The 19130-nt window shown below is 35.8% G+C and overlaps 1 protein-coding gene across 4 annotated transcripts in view; it reads right to left on the minus strand.

Annotated features, from left to right (window-relative positions):
- LOC132092527 (palladin-like) overlaps nucleotides 1-19130 on the minus strand; it is an 84452-nt gene that overhangs the window by 62874 nt on the left and 2448 nt on the right. The window lies entirely within an intron of this gene.

Consider the following 19130-nt stretch of genomic DNA (forward strand, 5'->3'; position numbering starts at 1 on the left):
ACAGAGTCACACTACATAATATAAAGTCAGAATGAGAAGTAGAATGTCACACTGCAAGATGTAAGGTCACTCTAGGTGATATAAAGTCACGCTGCGATTTATTAAGGTGTTGCAATACATAAAGTCACTGCATTATATAAGATTACACTCCAAGATATAAATCACACTATGAGATATAGTCACTGTGATATATAAACTCACACTGTGATATTTAAAGTCACTGCAGAATATAAAGTCACACTGCAAGATTCGAAGTCATACTGCGAGATATAAAGTCAGATCAATATATAAGGTTACTCTGCAAGTTAGTCACACTGTGAGATACAAGAGTATGCCCAGTCATAATGCTCTTCCCAGTCGTCTCCTGACGTCATTCCAAGCCTATAACTTTCTTTCTGTGAACCATGGGGAAGTCGTGGCCTAATGGTTAGAGAGTCGGACTCCCAATCGAAAGGTTGTGAGTTCGAGTCCTGGGCCGGCAGGAATTGTGGGTGGGGGGAGTGCATGTACAGTTCTCTCTCCACCTTCAATACCATGACTTAGGTTCCCTTGAGCAAGGCATCGAAACCCCAACTGCTCCCTGGGCGCCGCAGCATAAATGGCTGCCCACTGCTCTGGGTGTGTGCTCACAGTGTGTGTGTGTGTGTGTGTGTGTGTGTGTGTGTGTGTGTGTGTGTGTGTGTGTGTGTGTGTGTGTGTGTGTGTGTGTGTGTGTGTGTGTGTGTGTGTGTGTGTGTGTGTGTGTGTGTGTGTGTTCACTGCTCTGTGTGTGTGCATTTTGGATGGGTTAAATGCAGAGCACAAATTCTGAGTATGGGTCACCATACTTGGCTGAATGTCACGTCACTTTCATAATAGAAGATGTTCTGAAGAACTGTTTTTGATGAAAGTAAATGGGGTCCAAAACAACACTGTGTAAATGAAAAGCACTGTGACATTTTTTTTAGATATATTCTTTTGTGGTCAACATTCCTCATTATTGTATGAACTATCCTTTTAAATTCTCAGACAAATTGGGTTTTAAGGCTTAGTTTCTGGTTTCTGTTGGACTTGTCTCTTAAACCGCTAAAACCATCAGTGATATTCACCAGCATTTGGAGCACTCCACATCTAAATCAACTTTATACGGCCTGTCTTTAAAAGATGCACTCAGGTTTACATTAGATCACACATCATACTTTAAAAACAGCTCAGTTTCATGAATGAGCAACAGTACAATCATCTACAGTTGCGCTATAAAACATGACACCATTCAATGTGAAATGGAAGAAATTTCACATCGATAAAAGCCAAAATACATTCATCTTCATGTACACGCTCAATGACTTCAGCTGTCATTAACGGACCACTGCCAATACAGACTCTTCCAGGCTTTTCACGTGCAACTGTGGCCTACTTTTGACTCCAGTGAGTTCTTGCACAGTGAGCAAAGGCATTATATAAGTGAATGATTCAGTTGACCCTGACCCCTGCCTCCCTCAAAGCAGACGTTTATAGAGTCGGTAATATCACAAGGGTCAGTTTAACAGGCGAAAGCAAATGCTCAGAGACACAACTCCCTGAGACTGTGACATCATCAGCAGAACTCCGGCGCCTCACGGTCGAACCCCGCAGAACCAAAGAGATGGATGGAGATTAAAAGAGGAAAGAGACAGAGGGGAGGACCTATGAGCAGAGTGGAAAGAATTTTCTAAAAGGACAGTTAAAACAAGAAAGAGACAGATGGGGATGTGATAAGAGCGTGTGATAAAGAGAAAAATGAGGAAAAAAAGACAAATGAGTGCTATGATATGCTACACTGACTTAAAAAGAGATTGAAGAGAGAGAGAGAGATAGAAATAACCAGATGTGGAGTTGGACAGATGAAGAGGTCTGTGTCTTTTGTCAGTTTGATAGACAGACTGTATCCTGTCACAATCTGCAGACTTATATATTCTGTTAAAATATTTCTGCACGACCTGAAAACATATTAATAAACTTTCATGAACTTTTTGATTCCACAGACCCCAAATTTTGATGATTTACTAATATGGACAAATAGTAAATATTTATATTATAGAAATGATAAAAATATGAAAATGTAATATATTTAGTCAGAATTTAATCTTAATATTAATATGTATATTATAGAAAAAACATAAGGATATACCATAAAAATTTGTATTATATTATATTATTCTGGTTATTAAATATTAATATAAATATTATTTAAAAAATGAAATGAAAATGAACTTTATTGCCAGGTATGTTTACACATACGAGGAATTTGTTTTCGTGACAGAAGCACCGCAGTGCAACAGAATGACAGCAACAGAACAAAAAACCCATAATAAAAGAATACAAATTTCAAAAGATTTCATCAGAAGATGATCTCTAATGCCACTGACTAACTCAGTCAAGTGTTCTTGCATGCTAATAGTTTAAGTCGTAAATAAAACAAAACATTTTGAACCCCGTAACACCTGTATTTATTGCTTACCACTTGCGATTGGATCACCGAGACAGATGTTAATACCAGGTGTAAGCAGGTCATTCTTTCACAGACATGCACTCACCCACGTACACTTGCGTGCATCCACATGCACACACAAACACGTACACACATATAAAAAACCAGTCATAAACACAAACACTTGCTTTTCACACCAACTGAATGCAATTCTCAAGATACAATTACACCACAAACACAAAACACTAACCATTTCAGATATGAGAGATACTGTATAAGCTACATAATTGATAGCAGGTTAAGGTTCAAAGTGCTGTCAGTCTCTTGGCCCAAACTCAAGAATTCAGGCACATTCAAGCCTAACAGCCATATCAAACCCTGCATCACGGTACACCCCATGAACATCTTTATTCCATATATGGTATTCTCCATATGCTCTGAGATAAAGCTGAATATTTTTGGACATCTATGTGCGTATGTGTTTGTTAGCAAACAGACTTTAGCATGCCAAAGTGACAGAGTCCTTGTTAACACCATCATGTTCTTTACGTGGTCCATGTGAGTGTGCGCTTGAGTAAGAAGTAAGCAAGTGTGTGAAGTTAGCTGACAAGTGTGTGCTGTTTCACGCAGCTCTGTGAGTATGGAACCTTTGGTGGCTTTTTGGATCTTGTTTTTGTGACCTATGACCTCTCACCACGTCTTCGCTTCATTCACACCAGCAGCATTACGTTCCAGCTGTCTTTGGATATTGCTGTTTTATCAGGACTGTCTTCATGACATCATCGCTGTCATCATTATCATCATTATTATGCAGTATTCTGGCTGCAGTATCTACTCTTATCAGTTCTGCACACAAGCTGCTGATTCTGCCTGTCAGCTTACAGAGCTTTAAATGCTCTTCCTATCAGCAGGAAATTGTTCTCACAGGGGAAGGAAAGGGAAAGTGAAAAATGTACACCTGATAGTTAGTTCATGATGATTTACAGAAATAATTGGTATATTTTTATATTTGTTTAAAATAATATTATGAGAAAGAAACTGCCATATAAACATGTTATAAAACATTTCTATAAAATATGTATTAAATATAAATAATAAAATAAAGAAAGATTAGGCATGTAGTAAAGCATAAAAAATAAATTATAAGTAAACATTTATTAGTCAAACTATTATATAAATATGTATATTATGGAAAAATATTAAGATAGAAAATAAGTATACACATTAGTCAAAATATAATAAAAATACATATTTATATAAATATTAATAAATATATATATATATATATATATATATATATATATATAAGGGATAATATAAGTAAATAAATATTTATGTTTATTAGTCAGAATATAAAGATGCAATTATTAGTCAGATTTAATATAAATATACATTTATATAATATAAAGAAGGAATATAATTATTTATATTACATTCTGACAAATAAATATGTATGTTTTATTCAAAATATATTAAAATTTTTATTACAGAAATAATATAAAGATAGAAAATAAATTATTAGTCAGAATATAAGTATTTTATAGAAATAATATAGAATATCAATATGTTTATTATAAGACAAAATAACTTATTTATTAATAAATTAATATTAAATATTTATTTAAAATAAAAAAAACACTTCTTAATAGTTGGCCATGGTCATTATTTAGTTTATCGGCTCTTTCATGTAACCATAATTAATGCGTCCTCTCAAATGAACTATCTAACAATAAGTTTTTGTGTTTGCATTTCTCTGTAATTTCTTTTTCTTTTTATTGTTTTTAGTCCCAGGTGGCTGCTATACACTGCACTGCATCTCGGCATAAACAAAACACAACAGCACTTCATGGGACCACCGTTGCTAAGGGTTACGTCATACAGTAATGCTGATCTCTCAATGTCTAAGTGCCCTGTGCCGAACACAGATACTGTTCTGAACTTCAGTCTTTACCTGTTGCGTGCAGAATGGGGTAAAACGAAAGGCTAAAGATCATCATACACAAAATACAGCTAAAGCTTTGTTTAAAATGTCTGATTGGTTGGGACTGAACCATCTGGAAGACATAAACATATACAAAGCATATCAACAAAGCAAGATTATCTAAAAAATAAACATACAGAGAAAAAACATAAAACAAGAAATTATATAAGAGAGAAGAAAAATCTCTGCAGATGCTAAATACGGTCAATAAGACTGCCAAAGAACAGATAATTAACCTTGTAGAAATAGTAGCAAAGTTTTTTAAACCCATATGAAACCAACAATGCAATTATACATTTCTAAGAATCTGACACATGCAGTTTAAACTTGATTTTTCCTTTTTTGTTTGTCATTGACCCTAAAATAAACCATTATTTGTAACTGTATGGAGGAAATGTGTGTGTGTGTGTTTAGCACAGAATTTAGTCTAAGGCAAATGACACCTTAACAGTAAGATTGTAAGCACATCACATGGCTCAAACAAATCACAGGGTTATGACAAAATAAATTTTAAGTCATAATAGGCCAAAATTCAAGTCATTATTTCTATTATGGAGACATGTTCAGACTCCTCACTCAAAGCCCAGAGCCATGATAGTGAATAATGCACATAAACATACACAAAACAGATACAGGGTCAGAGGTCAGTACTAAAAGGGTTTGAGAGAAGATTTTTCGTCACCTACTCATCTCTGATCCATATGTTTCTGATGTATCACACAAACACACTTCAGTCAGCCACTGCAGTTTTAGACTCATGTTTATGAGATGACATCATAATAACAAGCTACCGTGAAACAAACAAGAGCAGGTATGAAACCTGACAGAGCCGTTTTACCACAGATCTCAGACACCTTTTAAAGTAGAACGATCACTTCTTTATATTCACATAAACACTACTTTTCAAAAGTGTGGGATTCTTTTGCTCATCAAGGCTGCACTTATTGGATCAAAACAAAACAAAACAAAACAAAACAAAACAAAATAGTATAAACAATACTAATTTTGTTAAATATTATTGCATTTTAAAACAACTGTTTTCTATTTGAAAATTATTTAAAATGCAATTTATTCCTCTGATGGTAGAGCTGAATTTTCATGTTTGTTCAGTGTAGCACAGTGACACACTTGTTGTTCTTCTAGCTGTCAACCGAAATGTCTCTGAGCAAGAATTCCTTACTCTATAATACACCTTCTTTCCCAAGCAATATTCTTCCTTCCATATCCTCACTCTCCACCCTTCGCTCTTTTTCGGCCCCTCTTAAATTCCAGCACTAGTCGGAAAATGCTCTATTTGCATGACAAGTCCACTTGTGGTTCATTCCAAGAATGTTGGCACAGGGAAAAACATCCTTATTCACTCTTGTGTTGGTCTCTTTCCTTCCCTCTCTCCCTCTAGCTACTGCTTATGCCCCTCACTCTGTGTGACAGAACATGCATCATTGATTCTTCCCCCTAAGGTATGTTCTGATCTTCTTCTTTTTAAGGAATTTTCCAACAGTAGGCAATTAAGCTAAATAAATACACCAATAATGCATCACTATGCTGTTCTGCCCCATTAGCATTTGAAGAAACAATGTAAAGCAAGGAGAGCACCAGGTGTTCAAGGTTTAACAACAAAATCAAAAGGCTCTGCAAACACGGTCCACTACCATTCAAAAGTCTGGGGTCAGTAAGACTTTTTATTTTTATTTTTTAAGAAATTCATACTTTTATTCAGCAAGGATGCACTAAACTGAGCAAAAGTGACAGTAAAGACATTCATAAATTATAATGTTACAAAAGATTTCTATTTGAAATAAATGCTGCCATTTCATTTTTCTATTAATCAAAGAATCCTGAAAATATTCATTCATCATGGTTTCCACAAAAAAAACATTAAACAGCAACTGTTTTCCATATTGATAATAATAATAATAATAATAAATGTCTCTTGAGCACCAAATCATCAGAAGGATCATAAAGATATGAGCAAGAAAATTTAAATTAAACTTTGCCACCACATGAATAAATTACATTTTAAACTGTATTAAAAGTTCTTTAGTATTATTTGATAATATTATTGTTTTACTGTATTTTGATCACAAAAATGCAGCCTCGGTGAGCATAAGTGGCTTTTTTCAAAAACATTAAAAACTCTTACTGGCCCCAAACATCCCTGAAAATCTTTTATAACAAGGGATTGATTCACTTTTGCTGAAAGTATGTATAAATAAATAAAAAAACACTGATGTTTTCAACTTAAATATCTTCTACTGTTAAGGGGGTCATATGATGCAATTAAAATTGTTCCTTTCTCTTTGGAGTGTTACAAGCTTTTGGTGCATAAAGAAGATCTATTAAGTTGCAAAGACTAAAGTCTCAACTCCAAAGAGATATTCATAATAAAAATTAAGACTCGCCCACGCCCTCCTAAAATGGCTCGTTCTAACACGCCCCCACATGTCTACTTCACGATGTGGAAAGATTTGCATAACGCCACCCAAATATTCAAGCAATGTCCATGTTGTCGCCGGCGCCATGTTGTGGAGAAACTGTGTTTCATTGTGAAAGCGAAACTACTTTGTTTGGCCTTCCAAAAGAGAACATAACCAGAAATGACTGTTCCAGAACAGTTTAACCTAAATATTCAGATGTGTGCAGCACATTTTATGGAGGACGAGGACTAGTAGCCTACAATGCTGGTGTCTGTTTCTATAAAGTTGGGCAATTCCAACTTTGCAAGGACAGTCTGGCACTTCTGACTCACAGTACGTTTACATATTTAAAGAATTTTCCACTGATGATTCAAACATGAGTTTTAAGCAGTGCAGAGTAGCACTTGTTGTTTGTCGTTTCTCTGATCACAAATGTAGTCATGGTTTTATGTTTACGCAGCGCAATACGTAACTATGCAATTACACAAAAAAATGACAGTATAAGTCATTATAATGAGTAATTATGTCCCCACTGGATGCAACTGGATTGTCTCGTCATGCCGGGACACACGGCATCACAGTATGGTGAGGGGTGTAACATTTCCATCACACGCTTGAGGAATTCACCCAATCAGGACGCACTGGATTGCTGGCCAATCAGTGTACACCTCTCTATTCAGAACGGTTGAGCTTTGTAAAAATTTACGCGTTTCAGAAAGGCGGAGCATAGAGGAGCAACAATCATGTACAGCACGTGGAAAATAATGTGTCTTTTGCAGTGTCAGCTCGTCTGGGGAGGCAGGGGAGACACAGCTTGAAAATGACAGGAGGATGATTTAATGTTAATAAAATTCACAATTAATTTCAGTTCATGTCTCAGAATGTGTATTTTTGTTTGTAATTGCATAGCTGTAATACCATAACATGTTACTGAAGTTGGAAAGCGCCGCTTTTCTATCACGAATTTGTCGAATCTGCTGATGTAATCACAACCACTAGGTGATAGAGAAGGGGAGGAGAAGTCTGGGGGAGAGATGAGCTCTCAAGCCTCCATTGTTAAAAAAAATTAGCCAATCAGCATCGAGTGTTCACTTTCAGCTTCAGAGGAGTGTTGAGAAAAGGAATATAATAGAGGAGGCTAGCCTCCCTTCTGGTATATCAACCAATCATCATAGAGACATAAATTACCTGATATTAGTTTTAATGTCTCCCGCTGCTGTGATAATGTATCAAATACTTATGATGCATATAGCAATATTGAATATTTGATTGCCAACAGATTTACCAAGCTGTCATTCAAACTGTATATATAAAAATGTAAAATAAAGGGAGAACTCGCTTTAGCTTAATTAAATAGCACAACAGGCAGGCACTCTTTTAAACACAGACTTTTATGGGATGGATGTTTGCTTCAAGTGACCAGGTAAGTGAAATTATATTATCTTTGCGTATGTCTGTTGTTTTCTTAACGTTTTCTGACTAAAAGCAACCAAAAAGCCATTTTAAAGTGGTTAAGCAAATTATAATAATAATAATAATCCTCAGGGGTCCCCTGACCAATTCAATTAGTGTGCCTCCTCTATTTTAAGACCCACGAACCGCCACTGTTTTTTTTTTACTTAAACCACATAAACACATTGCATTACAACAAATACACAAAATAATGTTATTTTTAGCAACATCATGTGACCCCTTTAAAAATATATAACAGTGAAAAGTCCTACAACTCCTCATATAAATGTTTTAAGAATGAGCTAAAGGAAACAGAATAACATTGAGGTACTAAAAATGAAAACAGATTTAGAGCTCTCATATTCATTTATATTCATTCACGATCTTTCTCTCGAGGAGGGGGTGAAATGCTGGCATGGAAACCTGAGCTTGTTATTGAGAGTGACTCGAGAGCAGACATTTTTAGAAATACGAAGGAAGATCTCCTGCTAAGATCTGGCAACCTCATCAAAGTACAAGCTCAAGGGAAACAAGTGATAAAATGTGAAAGAGCCATTAACCGGAGAAGTAATGAATACACACACATGCTCACACACTCATGGGGAAGCTGCTCCCATAAGAGAACCTAACTTCCACATCACTTTGTTTCCAATTAGTTTTATTATAATGAGAACCTTGTCCTCCTGCTATGTGTGTGTATATGTTTGTGTGCAACACATGGTGTTTGTTACAAGCTGAATTTGTTAAGAATTTCCACAACAATTTCCTACAATACTGTTCTTTAAAAAAATCAATGTACAAACTAAGTGTGGAGTAAATATTCTCACACACATGTGATATTTTATTTGCTAACATCAGATAAACATGCAGTCATGTTGACATTTATGCACGCCACTTTGGCTGATAACATTTATTCTCAGAATTGACATCATGTGATACATAAAGATATGCCTGGCAACTTTTGTGATCCGTAACAAAATACAAGACTAAAGAACAGTTTAGATAACAGGAATGACAAATAAAGCCATTAATAATAATAAATAATAATAATATTAATTATATATATATATATACAGTACAGACCAAAAGTTTGGACACACATTCTCATTCAAAGAGTTTTCTTTATTTTCATGACTATGAAAATTGTAGAGTCACACTGAAGGCATCAAGGGCTATTTGACCAAGAAGGAGAGTGATGGGGTGCTGCACCAGATGACCTGGCCTCCACAGTCACCAGACCTGAACCCAATCGAGATGGTTTGGGGGGGAGCTGGACCCCAGACAGAAGGCAAAAGGGCCAACAAGTGCTAAGCATCTCTCGGGGAACTCCTTCAAGACTGTTGGAAGACCATTTCAGGTGACTACCTCTTGAAGCTCATCAAGAGAATGCCAAGAGTGTGCAAAGCAGTAATCAAAGCAAAAGGTGGCTACTTTGAAGAACCTAGAATGACATATTTTCAGTTGTTTCACACTTTTTTGTTATGTATATAATTCCATATATAATTCCACATGTGTTAATTCATAGTTTTGATGCCTTCAGTGTGAATCTACAATTTTCATAGTCATGAAAAGGAAGCTGCTTATTATAAAAGTAATTTGGTGTATGCACATTTTTGAACATATTTTTTTTAGAAAACTTTAAGGAAAATTAAGGAAAATTGCATCTCTGGACTTTCTAGGTTGCAAAATTTCAGCATATTATTAAGTACTGTATATACATTACCAGCAAGTTAGAAGGCTGAATTTTAGATATGTTCATCTCAGAACAATCCAATGTAACTCTACAGTTTCATGATTGTAGAATATTCCTACACCTCACTGACCTACTGTAAATGACCTTAAAATGTATACTGAGAGGCTTAACTTTTTAGTAAACTAGAAGATTAAAATTTGACTATGTTCATATCAAAACAGCCCAGGCTACATTAGGGTACAATGAATATCATTTGGATTAGTTTTTCCATAATTAGCAGAATGGGCTATGTTGTGTGAATTTAAGCTTTTGGGAAAATTGAGAAATTAAAAATGAGATTAAAGATGAAGAATTAAGTCTTAATATGATGATAAATACTAAAATGATTGCGTAACACCTCATATGACTGTACATATGCCCTAAAAACAATACTGAGGAACAAATGCGAAATTCTCTAGCAGCAACACACACACACACACACACACACACACACACAAGACAAACAAAAGAATCACTTAAATATCTATCTGCAAAGATAAAGGCTTGATGACACATGTGCGGATTCACACCTGCACAAACACACACACACACACACACACACACATAAACAAACAGATGTGCTCTACTCTAAGAGATCTCTGGGCTTCATTCCTTAGATGCATAAATCTATAGAGGCAACTCTATAAACATGGGCACTATTTACCTCTGTGCCAAAGCCAATGTTTATCTAACACCTTGCCTCTCCACACCTGCAAATGATTGGAGCTAATGGTTTAAATGAAAGAATGTGAACGAGGAAGATAAACTCTCTACCAGAGATGATGTCACTGGGTCACTATCCTAGTCAGGTCTTTTCACTAAAAGACGAGCACACAGTCAGCCTTACTAACCTCTCGTGAAGGCCAATTCCACACAAACGTCAGCCTTAAAATAAAAAAAATTAAGTGTTTTCTCAAGGAAATGTTCCGATTGGGTCTATATTGTACTGTTCATTGTTTATCCTTACTGTAACAAAAAAAAAAAGCTTTGAGTTTGGATCAGTCATATAGTCATCATGGACCACTCACATTTCACAGTAAAAGATGAATGCTTAATGCACAACACTTAAAAGAAGGTGCATTAGCTCACAGATGCAAAATATACTCAGTTGACACATGCTGATGATGTCCTTTACAGGTTCGGCAGACGCAAAAGAAAACTGACGCTGTTTAGTCACACACAATTTAATTCCAAAAGTGTGCGTGAGAATGACTACACACCCATTACTGTATGAAAATGATCGGGAGCTACAAAAATAAATAAATTATGAAAAAAAAAATCACATTTGATGATTATGTCAACCAGAAGACTCTAAAGTAATATAATACAGTACATTGTGAAAGATGTTATTGTAAGTCCTATATTATCAAAATGGTTCATTGTATATATATTGAATATCCATTCAGTGTGATTCATTGCTATTTGCCCTTCAAGAAGCAAAGACAGAGACAAGATTATGCATGTACTATATCTGATGCAGACATGAGCTGCAATAGTTACACAGGTACTCAATGTATATATTAAACCATTGTCTGTTACTAGAGACACACTCTATTTACTCTGTCACAATTTCCACTTTTAAACAATACATGTAAAGAGATCTTAAGTTGTGAGATCATAGAGATGGACCTGACAAAAAGACTATCCTAACTCTATTATTATTATCTTATCTAACTCGATTTATCTATTATTATTGTATTATTATTATTATTTATTTTGGGGAAGTCATGGCCTAATGGTTTGAGATTCTGACTCGTAATCCAAAGGTTATGAGTTCGAGTCTCGGGTTGGCAGGAATTGTAGGTGGAGGGAGTAAATGTACAGTGCTGTCTCCACCCTAGATATCATGACTGAGGTGCCCTTGAGCAAGGCACTGAACCCCCAACTGCTCCCCAGGTGCCGCAACATAAATGGCTGCCCACTGCTCCGGGTGTGTGTTCACAGTGTGTGTGTTACTGCTCTGTGTGTGCACTTTGGATGGGTTACATGCAGAGTAGGAATTCTGAGTATTGATCACCATACTTGTCTGTATGTCATGTCACTTTCACTTATGTTCTCTTTAATTTCTCATGGAAAACGAAAAATAAATTTCTTAATCGGTATTCTCATTTTGTTGCTCAGTAAAGATATCCAGTATACAACATTATTAAAACAAGATAAAATATATTTAAAATTCTTATTCAATTTAGCTTCTCAGGTTAACTGATAATTGTTTAAAATACTTGTTAATTGGAAAACAAGACAAAAATGCTAATCAATATTAACATAAATTGGAGAATGGACAATTATACTTTCGCAATTATGAAGTTTCCACACCAAGTATCATAACTATAAAGATAACTATAAGGATAAAGATATTACTGTCCACACAAACAGATAATAACGCTTTGTTCATAAGCATGTGCTGTGGTTGCCTCTTAAAAGTTAATGTTCATCAGCTGCATATATTGTGATGTGAACTTCACTCTTCACATAGAATTAGAACGATTTATATTTAGTTATCTTCTTTAGACAGATACATTTATCTACAGTATATATTTATCATCCTTGGTGTGAACAGGGTTTTATTATTTTCCACTTGGAAACAGAAGTCTCTCTCACGTTTTCAGAAACCTCAAACTGCTCTCTGTACTGTACCTCTGACCTGTCCATGCAAACTATGAAGTATCTGTCTCAATAAAAATAACTCTAGGTTATGGAATACCTGTATGTATTCTCTATAGTATTTATACCAAGGGTCTCTGTAGTGTCTACTATGAGGTGCAAGTTAATAAACCATATCTTTTCTTGCAAAAACTGACTCGCACCTGAGATGCAACACTCCCACCTAGAGGCAGAAAATCCCACCGTCAGTCAATCTTAGATAAATGGCAGGACACATGCTATATCTCCATGTGGTGCTATTCAATGTGCTTTCTCTCTCTCTCTCTCTCTCTCTCTCTCTCTCTTTCCAACAACTACATATTCCCTAAGAAGGTGGAGAAAGGTGGAGAAAGTAAAGCCATACTGAAAGTGTCCAGTCATGGCATGGATAGCATTCCAGAGCCTGGCTCCCTCACGCCGGCTGGAGGCCTATTTATATTGACAGGATGAGGCCCAGTTGCAGTGGCAGAGGGAGAAGGATGAGGCTTTGCATTTCCAGTGTGCAACCACCACATCCGTGGAGTCTAAGTGTGTCTCTGTCCCCTTTCATTATGCAACCCAACGTGGGCAGAAATCCCCATTTAAGAACAGGCTAACTTAAACCAGACTGGTTTATTGTTTAGAGCTGGATTAATGCTAGTCTAGCATTGTGATATAGTGATATACAGTGATATATGCATTCCTTAGCATTTCCAATAGCTCAGAACAATTTGATGATGGAACAGAAACTATGGACTCTCTCTTTTCTAGCATTTTACTTATGGTTGCTCCTTTACGCTTAAAAGGTTAGTTCACCCAAAAAAGAAAAATGAGACTGCATTTTACACACCTTTCAGACGAATCTAGTCGGACTTATATAAAAAATTGTCTTTGATCTTTCAAGCTCTATCATTTCAGTCAGCGGGTGTTGCATTGCTTCAGTCCAAATGAAGATAAATAAAAAGTGCCCATCCATAAACAAGAGTATCACACGGCACCTGGGAATTGAACAAAGGCCTCCTGTAGCGAATCAATGCATTTTTGTAAGAAAAATATCCATATACAAAATGTAATAATCACTTTATTCTAGCTTGCGCTCACTTTTGTAATTGAAGCAGTTCCAGGGGAATGATGTATGAGGTCAGCTTTGCGCATCTTTTAATCTTTAAGGAAAATTAAGGAAAAACATTCTGACATTGTTGTATAATGAACACACTCACGTCCTAAAGAGGGCAGCCTGGAAAACTGAGCTCAGCTGGAGAAAAACTAAACTAGAGGTATGTCGTATTGCTAGAAAGGAATGTACCCTATCCTACAGAAAAATAAAAAATGGCTAGATCTGATTACTTTCCATCTCTTTTAGAAGAAAACAAACATAACCCCAAGTATCTATTCAATACAGTGGCTAAATTATTGAAAAATAAAGCATCAACAGGTGTTTGACATTTCCCAGCAGCACAGCAGTAATGACTTTATGAACTACTTTACTTCTAAAATCGATACTATTAGAGATAAAATTGTAACCATGCAGCCGTCAGCTACAGTATCCCCTGAGGAACAATTCCACTCATTCTCTACTATAGTAGAGGAAGAATTGTATAAACTTGTTAAATCATCTAAACCAACAACATGTATGTTAGACCCTATTCCATCTAAGCTCCTAAAAGAGGTGCTTCCAGAAGTCACAGATCCTCTTCTGACTATTATTATTTCATCATTGTCATTAGGATATGTCCCAAAAAACCTTAAAACTGGCTGTTATTGAGCCTCTCATCAAAAAAACACAACAAAGAGTTACAAATCATCTGCCCTTATCATCTCTATTAGTCCTGGAGCAACTAGTGTTCGACACTATTGACCATAGCATTCTTTTGAATAGACTAGAAAACTTTGTTGGCATTAATGGAAATGCATTAGCATGGTTTAAATAATACTTATTTGACCACCATCAATTTGTAGCAGTAATTGAAGAGGTATCATATTGATCACAAGCGCAGTATGGAGTACCTCAAGGCTCAGTACTAGGGCTGTTACTTTTCATGCTTTCATGTTACCCTTGGGAGATATCACAGAGAAACACAGTTTTCAGTTAGCTTTCACTGTTATGCTGATGATACCTGCTCTATATTTCTTCACGGCCTTGCAAAACATACCAATTTGAAAAACTAACGGAATGCATAGTCAATATAGAAAACTGGATGATGAGAAATTTCTTACTGCTAAATTCTAAATTTCTAAATTCTACAGCTAAAATGTGTTTACTATAGGATTTAAAAACTTATGTAATAACCTAGAACACTGTCTTATACTCGATGGCTGCTCTGTCAATTCTTCATCATCAATTAGGAACCTAGGTGTGCTATTTGATAGCAGTCATTCCTTTGAAAGTTTCTATTGTAAAACTGCTTTTTTTCCATCTTAAAAATATGTCTACATTAAGACCTATGCTCTCAATATCAAATGCAGAAATTTTAATTCATGCATTCATGGCCTCAAGTTAGATTATTGTAATGCTTTATTGGGTGGTTTTTCTGCACTCTTAATAAACAAACTCCAGCTATTCCAAAATTCAGCAGCTAGAGTTCTTACTAGAACCAGGAAGTATGACCACCATATTAGCTCGGTTCTGTCAACACTGCACTGGCTCCCTAGTAAACATCATATAGATTAAAAAAAAACTTACCTATTACTTATAAATCCCTGAATGGTTTAGCACCTCAGTATTTGAACAAGCTCTTGAACACTTCCCATAACACCCGATGTACTTGCTACATCATTAGAAGAATAGTATCTACGCTAATATTAGTCTGTTTCTATCTTATTCAAAGGTCACCATAGCCACCAGATCCAGTCTGTATCCAACAGAGCCTGGTTTCTCCCAAGGTTTTTACTCTGTCACCTCTGGCTTGCTTAGTTGGGGACACTTGATTTCCAGCGATATCGTCAACTTGATTGCACAGATACAATTTAAACTGAAAAGAGCTGAATGATGACACAACTGAATTCAATGATGAATTGCCTTTTTGCATTATTGACACACTTGCTGTACAGTTGCTTTGACACAATCTGTATTGTTAAAAGTGCTATACAAATAATGGTTACTTGACTTGACTTGAATGTGCTCTCAACATTCTGAAACAAGGAGTAACATATAAAAAATGTTAGACAAATGTCCAAATAAGTTTCTTCAGAAAAAAAGTCCCATTAACGATGTATAAATTCATACATTTTTGTTCAAACCTTTTGAGAAAATTAAAAAAAAAACAGATAACATTGAATTATCATTCTGTTAACAGTACAGGAAGAATGCTTGTTCATAACTTTGAGAGAACCTTGCCTTGAACCTTGAACATTAACCAAAGATCTGAGATCATTCCCTGTTAGATGAGTACATATAATCATCATTATAATTACTATATCTACAAGTGCATGCAAAAAAATAAAATTGGTTTCTATCCCATCCCATTTTTTCATTTCAGGTCTCAAATTTTAAATGTATATCTGACATTTAAAGATTCTATTTAAAAAGCTGGTCACTCCACAAGGCTTGTGTCTGTAACTGTTTATTTCCATTGCTGAATGTCCACTGGGATTGTGGACAGTGGAAACTACAACAACAACAGACATACATGTGAGTAGAAACAATGTCAATAGGCATCCCATTAAGGTGACCATCTGACTGATAGCAACTGGTTGTTCAAAAAATATTTCCTCTGTGTTATCAGCGGAATGGAGAGATCAGCTCTAATGAAAATGACCTTTTAAAACCACTAAGGAAAGATGTACAGTAGAGTTGCACTTTTAATTGTAATGAGAGAGATAGGGCTAGTAGATTAACAAAAGAGCTGGAGAGTTCACAGACCTCATCACTTCTTTGCAACTGAGTTTCAAATACACCAGTAGTTACTGGAAAGAAAGCATCTACTGTTTGCAGGTAAAGATCCCCACTCAAACAGCAGCTGTACCAACATGATTCTTAAGGAGGGCAATGGGACCACACAGACATTCTGTGATCTATTAGCCACCACTAATTTCCACATTGGACACTATGCCCACACACATTGTGGAACAGCCCTCTTAAGTAGCAGTTCACCATTAAGAATATATCTGAAACATCTGTAAACACATAACATACTCACTCAGATGATCTTCCCTGATTTCTTCTCATTGTAACCATCTCAATAATGTGTGTGTGCAAGAAGCATATGGGCAAACAATGATGAATATTGCAAAGCCCAAATGAAGAAAATATGGTATTATGGTATCTGATCTAGTATGATATTTGAGTTGTTTAGACCATCAAAAAATAAATGGTAGGTTACCTAGTGAGCTTAAATTTATAGAAAGTGGAGACATTGATAAGGTTATATTCAGTGTCTGAATTATGAAGGGTTTGGGAGGACTCTGATTCCACTAATTAGCACTTGAACTACCAAAGAGAAGTCAAACCAAAGCTCTTATATGTATTGTTATATTATACGTTTTGGAAGGTAAATCTACAAAATATAAGTATTGTCATTGTCACTTTAGTTTAATACAGCACAAACATTTCAAAAATTCGCATTGTAAAAGAACCTCAAAAATTACTGACAAAAATTATATCTAAAAGTCGACTCTCATCGAAAGTCATTGAATAATTAATATACTCCCTTTGTATATGTCCTTTGGAACATTTGCAGAAATCATTCAGAGCTTACACAGGACTGAGGAGTCACTCGCAGGAGGGACTGAATTTGGAACACCACCAGCAAGACTGCAGTGGTATCACTAAAAATAGCATCTGTTTGTTTGTTAACTTTCTTGCTTACTGTCTAAGATCTCATTCACACAGTAAACAATGCAGTTTATTCTAATAGCAGGTCATTTATGACAGAAACGGACAGTTTCTCCCCTATACAGTCCTGATGAATAAAAAAAGGACAAGAAGTTCATCAAGTTTTCTTCTATTTTATACCCAGTTTTTGTCAGTGCAACAAGGCTGAGAATAGACAGAATGCCATTTTACAGCCATAGATTCCCCTGAGAATTTTCCTTTTCTTTAAAAATGTTTTTTTTATGTTAATGTTACTTCCAGAAACTTTCAAATTGCATAACACATAATTACCACAATTGTTACCACAATAATTACCACAACACATTACCGCAAACAAGAATTTGAAACCACTTTGTACTAAAATGTTCCTAACAAGTTGCTACATAAATTAGCCTTCTGAGTTAGCCTACTAATTGACATCATGACCATCGGGTTCTAGTTGTAAAAATCCCATTCATATTCTCTAAGGGAATTGATCTTGGACAATAATTTATAAACCTTTATACAGACCTACTGAAAGCTGCAAGGTACTTCTCATGAAGTACTATAAATGACATAAGCTGTATCGAAAATGCATGAATTAGAATGTCGTGGAAAAGTTCATTTATTTCAGTAATTCAACTCAAAATGTGAAACTCATGTTTCATATAAATTCAATGCACACACACTGAAGTAGTTTAAGTGTTTGGTTCTTTTAAATGTGATGATTTTGATGATGATGCTCACATTTAACAAAAAACCACCAATTCACTATCTCAACAAATATGAATACTTCATAAGACCAATAAAATAAATAAACATTTTTGGTGAATTGTTGGCCTTCTGGAAAGTATGTTAATTTACTGTACATGTACTCAATACTTGGTAGGGGCTCCTTTTAGCTTTAATTACTGCCTCAATTCGGCGTGGCATAGAGGTGATCAGTTTGTTGCACTGCTCAGGTGGTATGGTTACCAAGGTTTCTTTGACAGTGGCCTTCAGCTCATCTGCATTGTTTGGTCTATTGTTTCTCATTTTCCTCTTGACAATACCCCATAGATTCTGGCAACAGTCCAGTTCTTCTTCTCCTTAGCCTATGTAAGATGCCTCTGACGATGTCTGTGGTTCAGGAGTGGCTTAACAAGAGGAATACAACAGCTGTAGCCAAATTCCTTGACACGTCTGTATGTCTTGACCCCAGCCTCAGTCCATTCCTTGTGAAGTTCAAATTCATGAATCAATTTTGCTTGACAATCCTCATAAGGCTGCGGTTCTCTCGGTTGGTTGTGCACCTTTTTCCTCCACACTTTTCCATCCACTCAACTTTCTGTTAACATGCTTGGATACAGCACTCTGTGAACAGCCAGCTTCTTTGGCAATTAATGTTTGTGGCTTACCCTCCTTGTGAAGGGTGTCAATGATTGTATTCTGGACAACTGTCAGATCAGCAGTCTTCCCCATGATTGTGTAGCCTGGTGAACTAAACTGAATAACCATTTTGAAGGCTCAGGAAACCTTTGCAGGTGTTTTGAGTTGATTAGCTATATTGGCATGTCACCATATTCTAATTTGTTGATATTGTGAATTGGTGGGTTTTGGTTAAAGGTGGGCCAAATCCATCTTATTAAAAGAACCAAAGACTTAAACTTCTTCAGACTGTGTGCATTGAATTTATTTAATACATG

The sequence above is a fragment of the Carassius carassius genome, chromosome 18 (genome assembly GCF_963082965.1).
Source record: "Carassius carassius chromosome 18, fCarCar2.1, whole genome shotgun sequence".
NCBI lineage: Eukaryota > Metazoa > Chordata > Actinopteri > Cypriniformes > Cyprinidae > Carassius > Carassius carassius.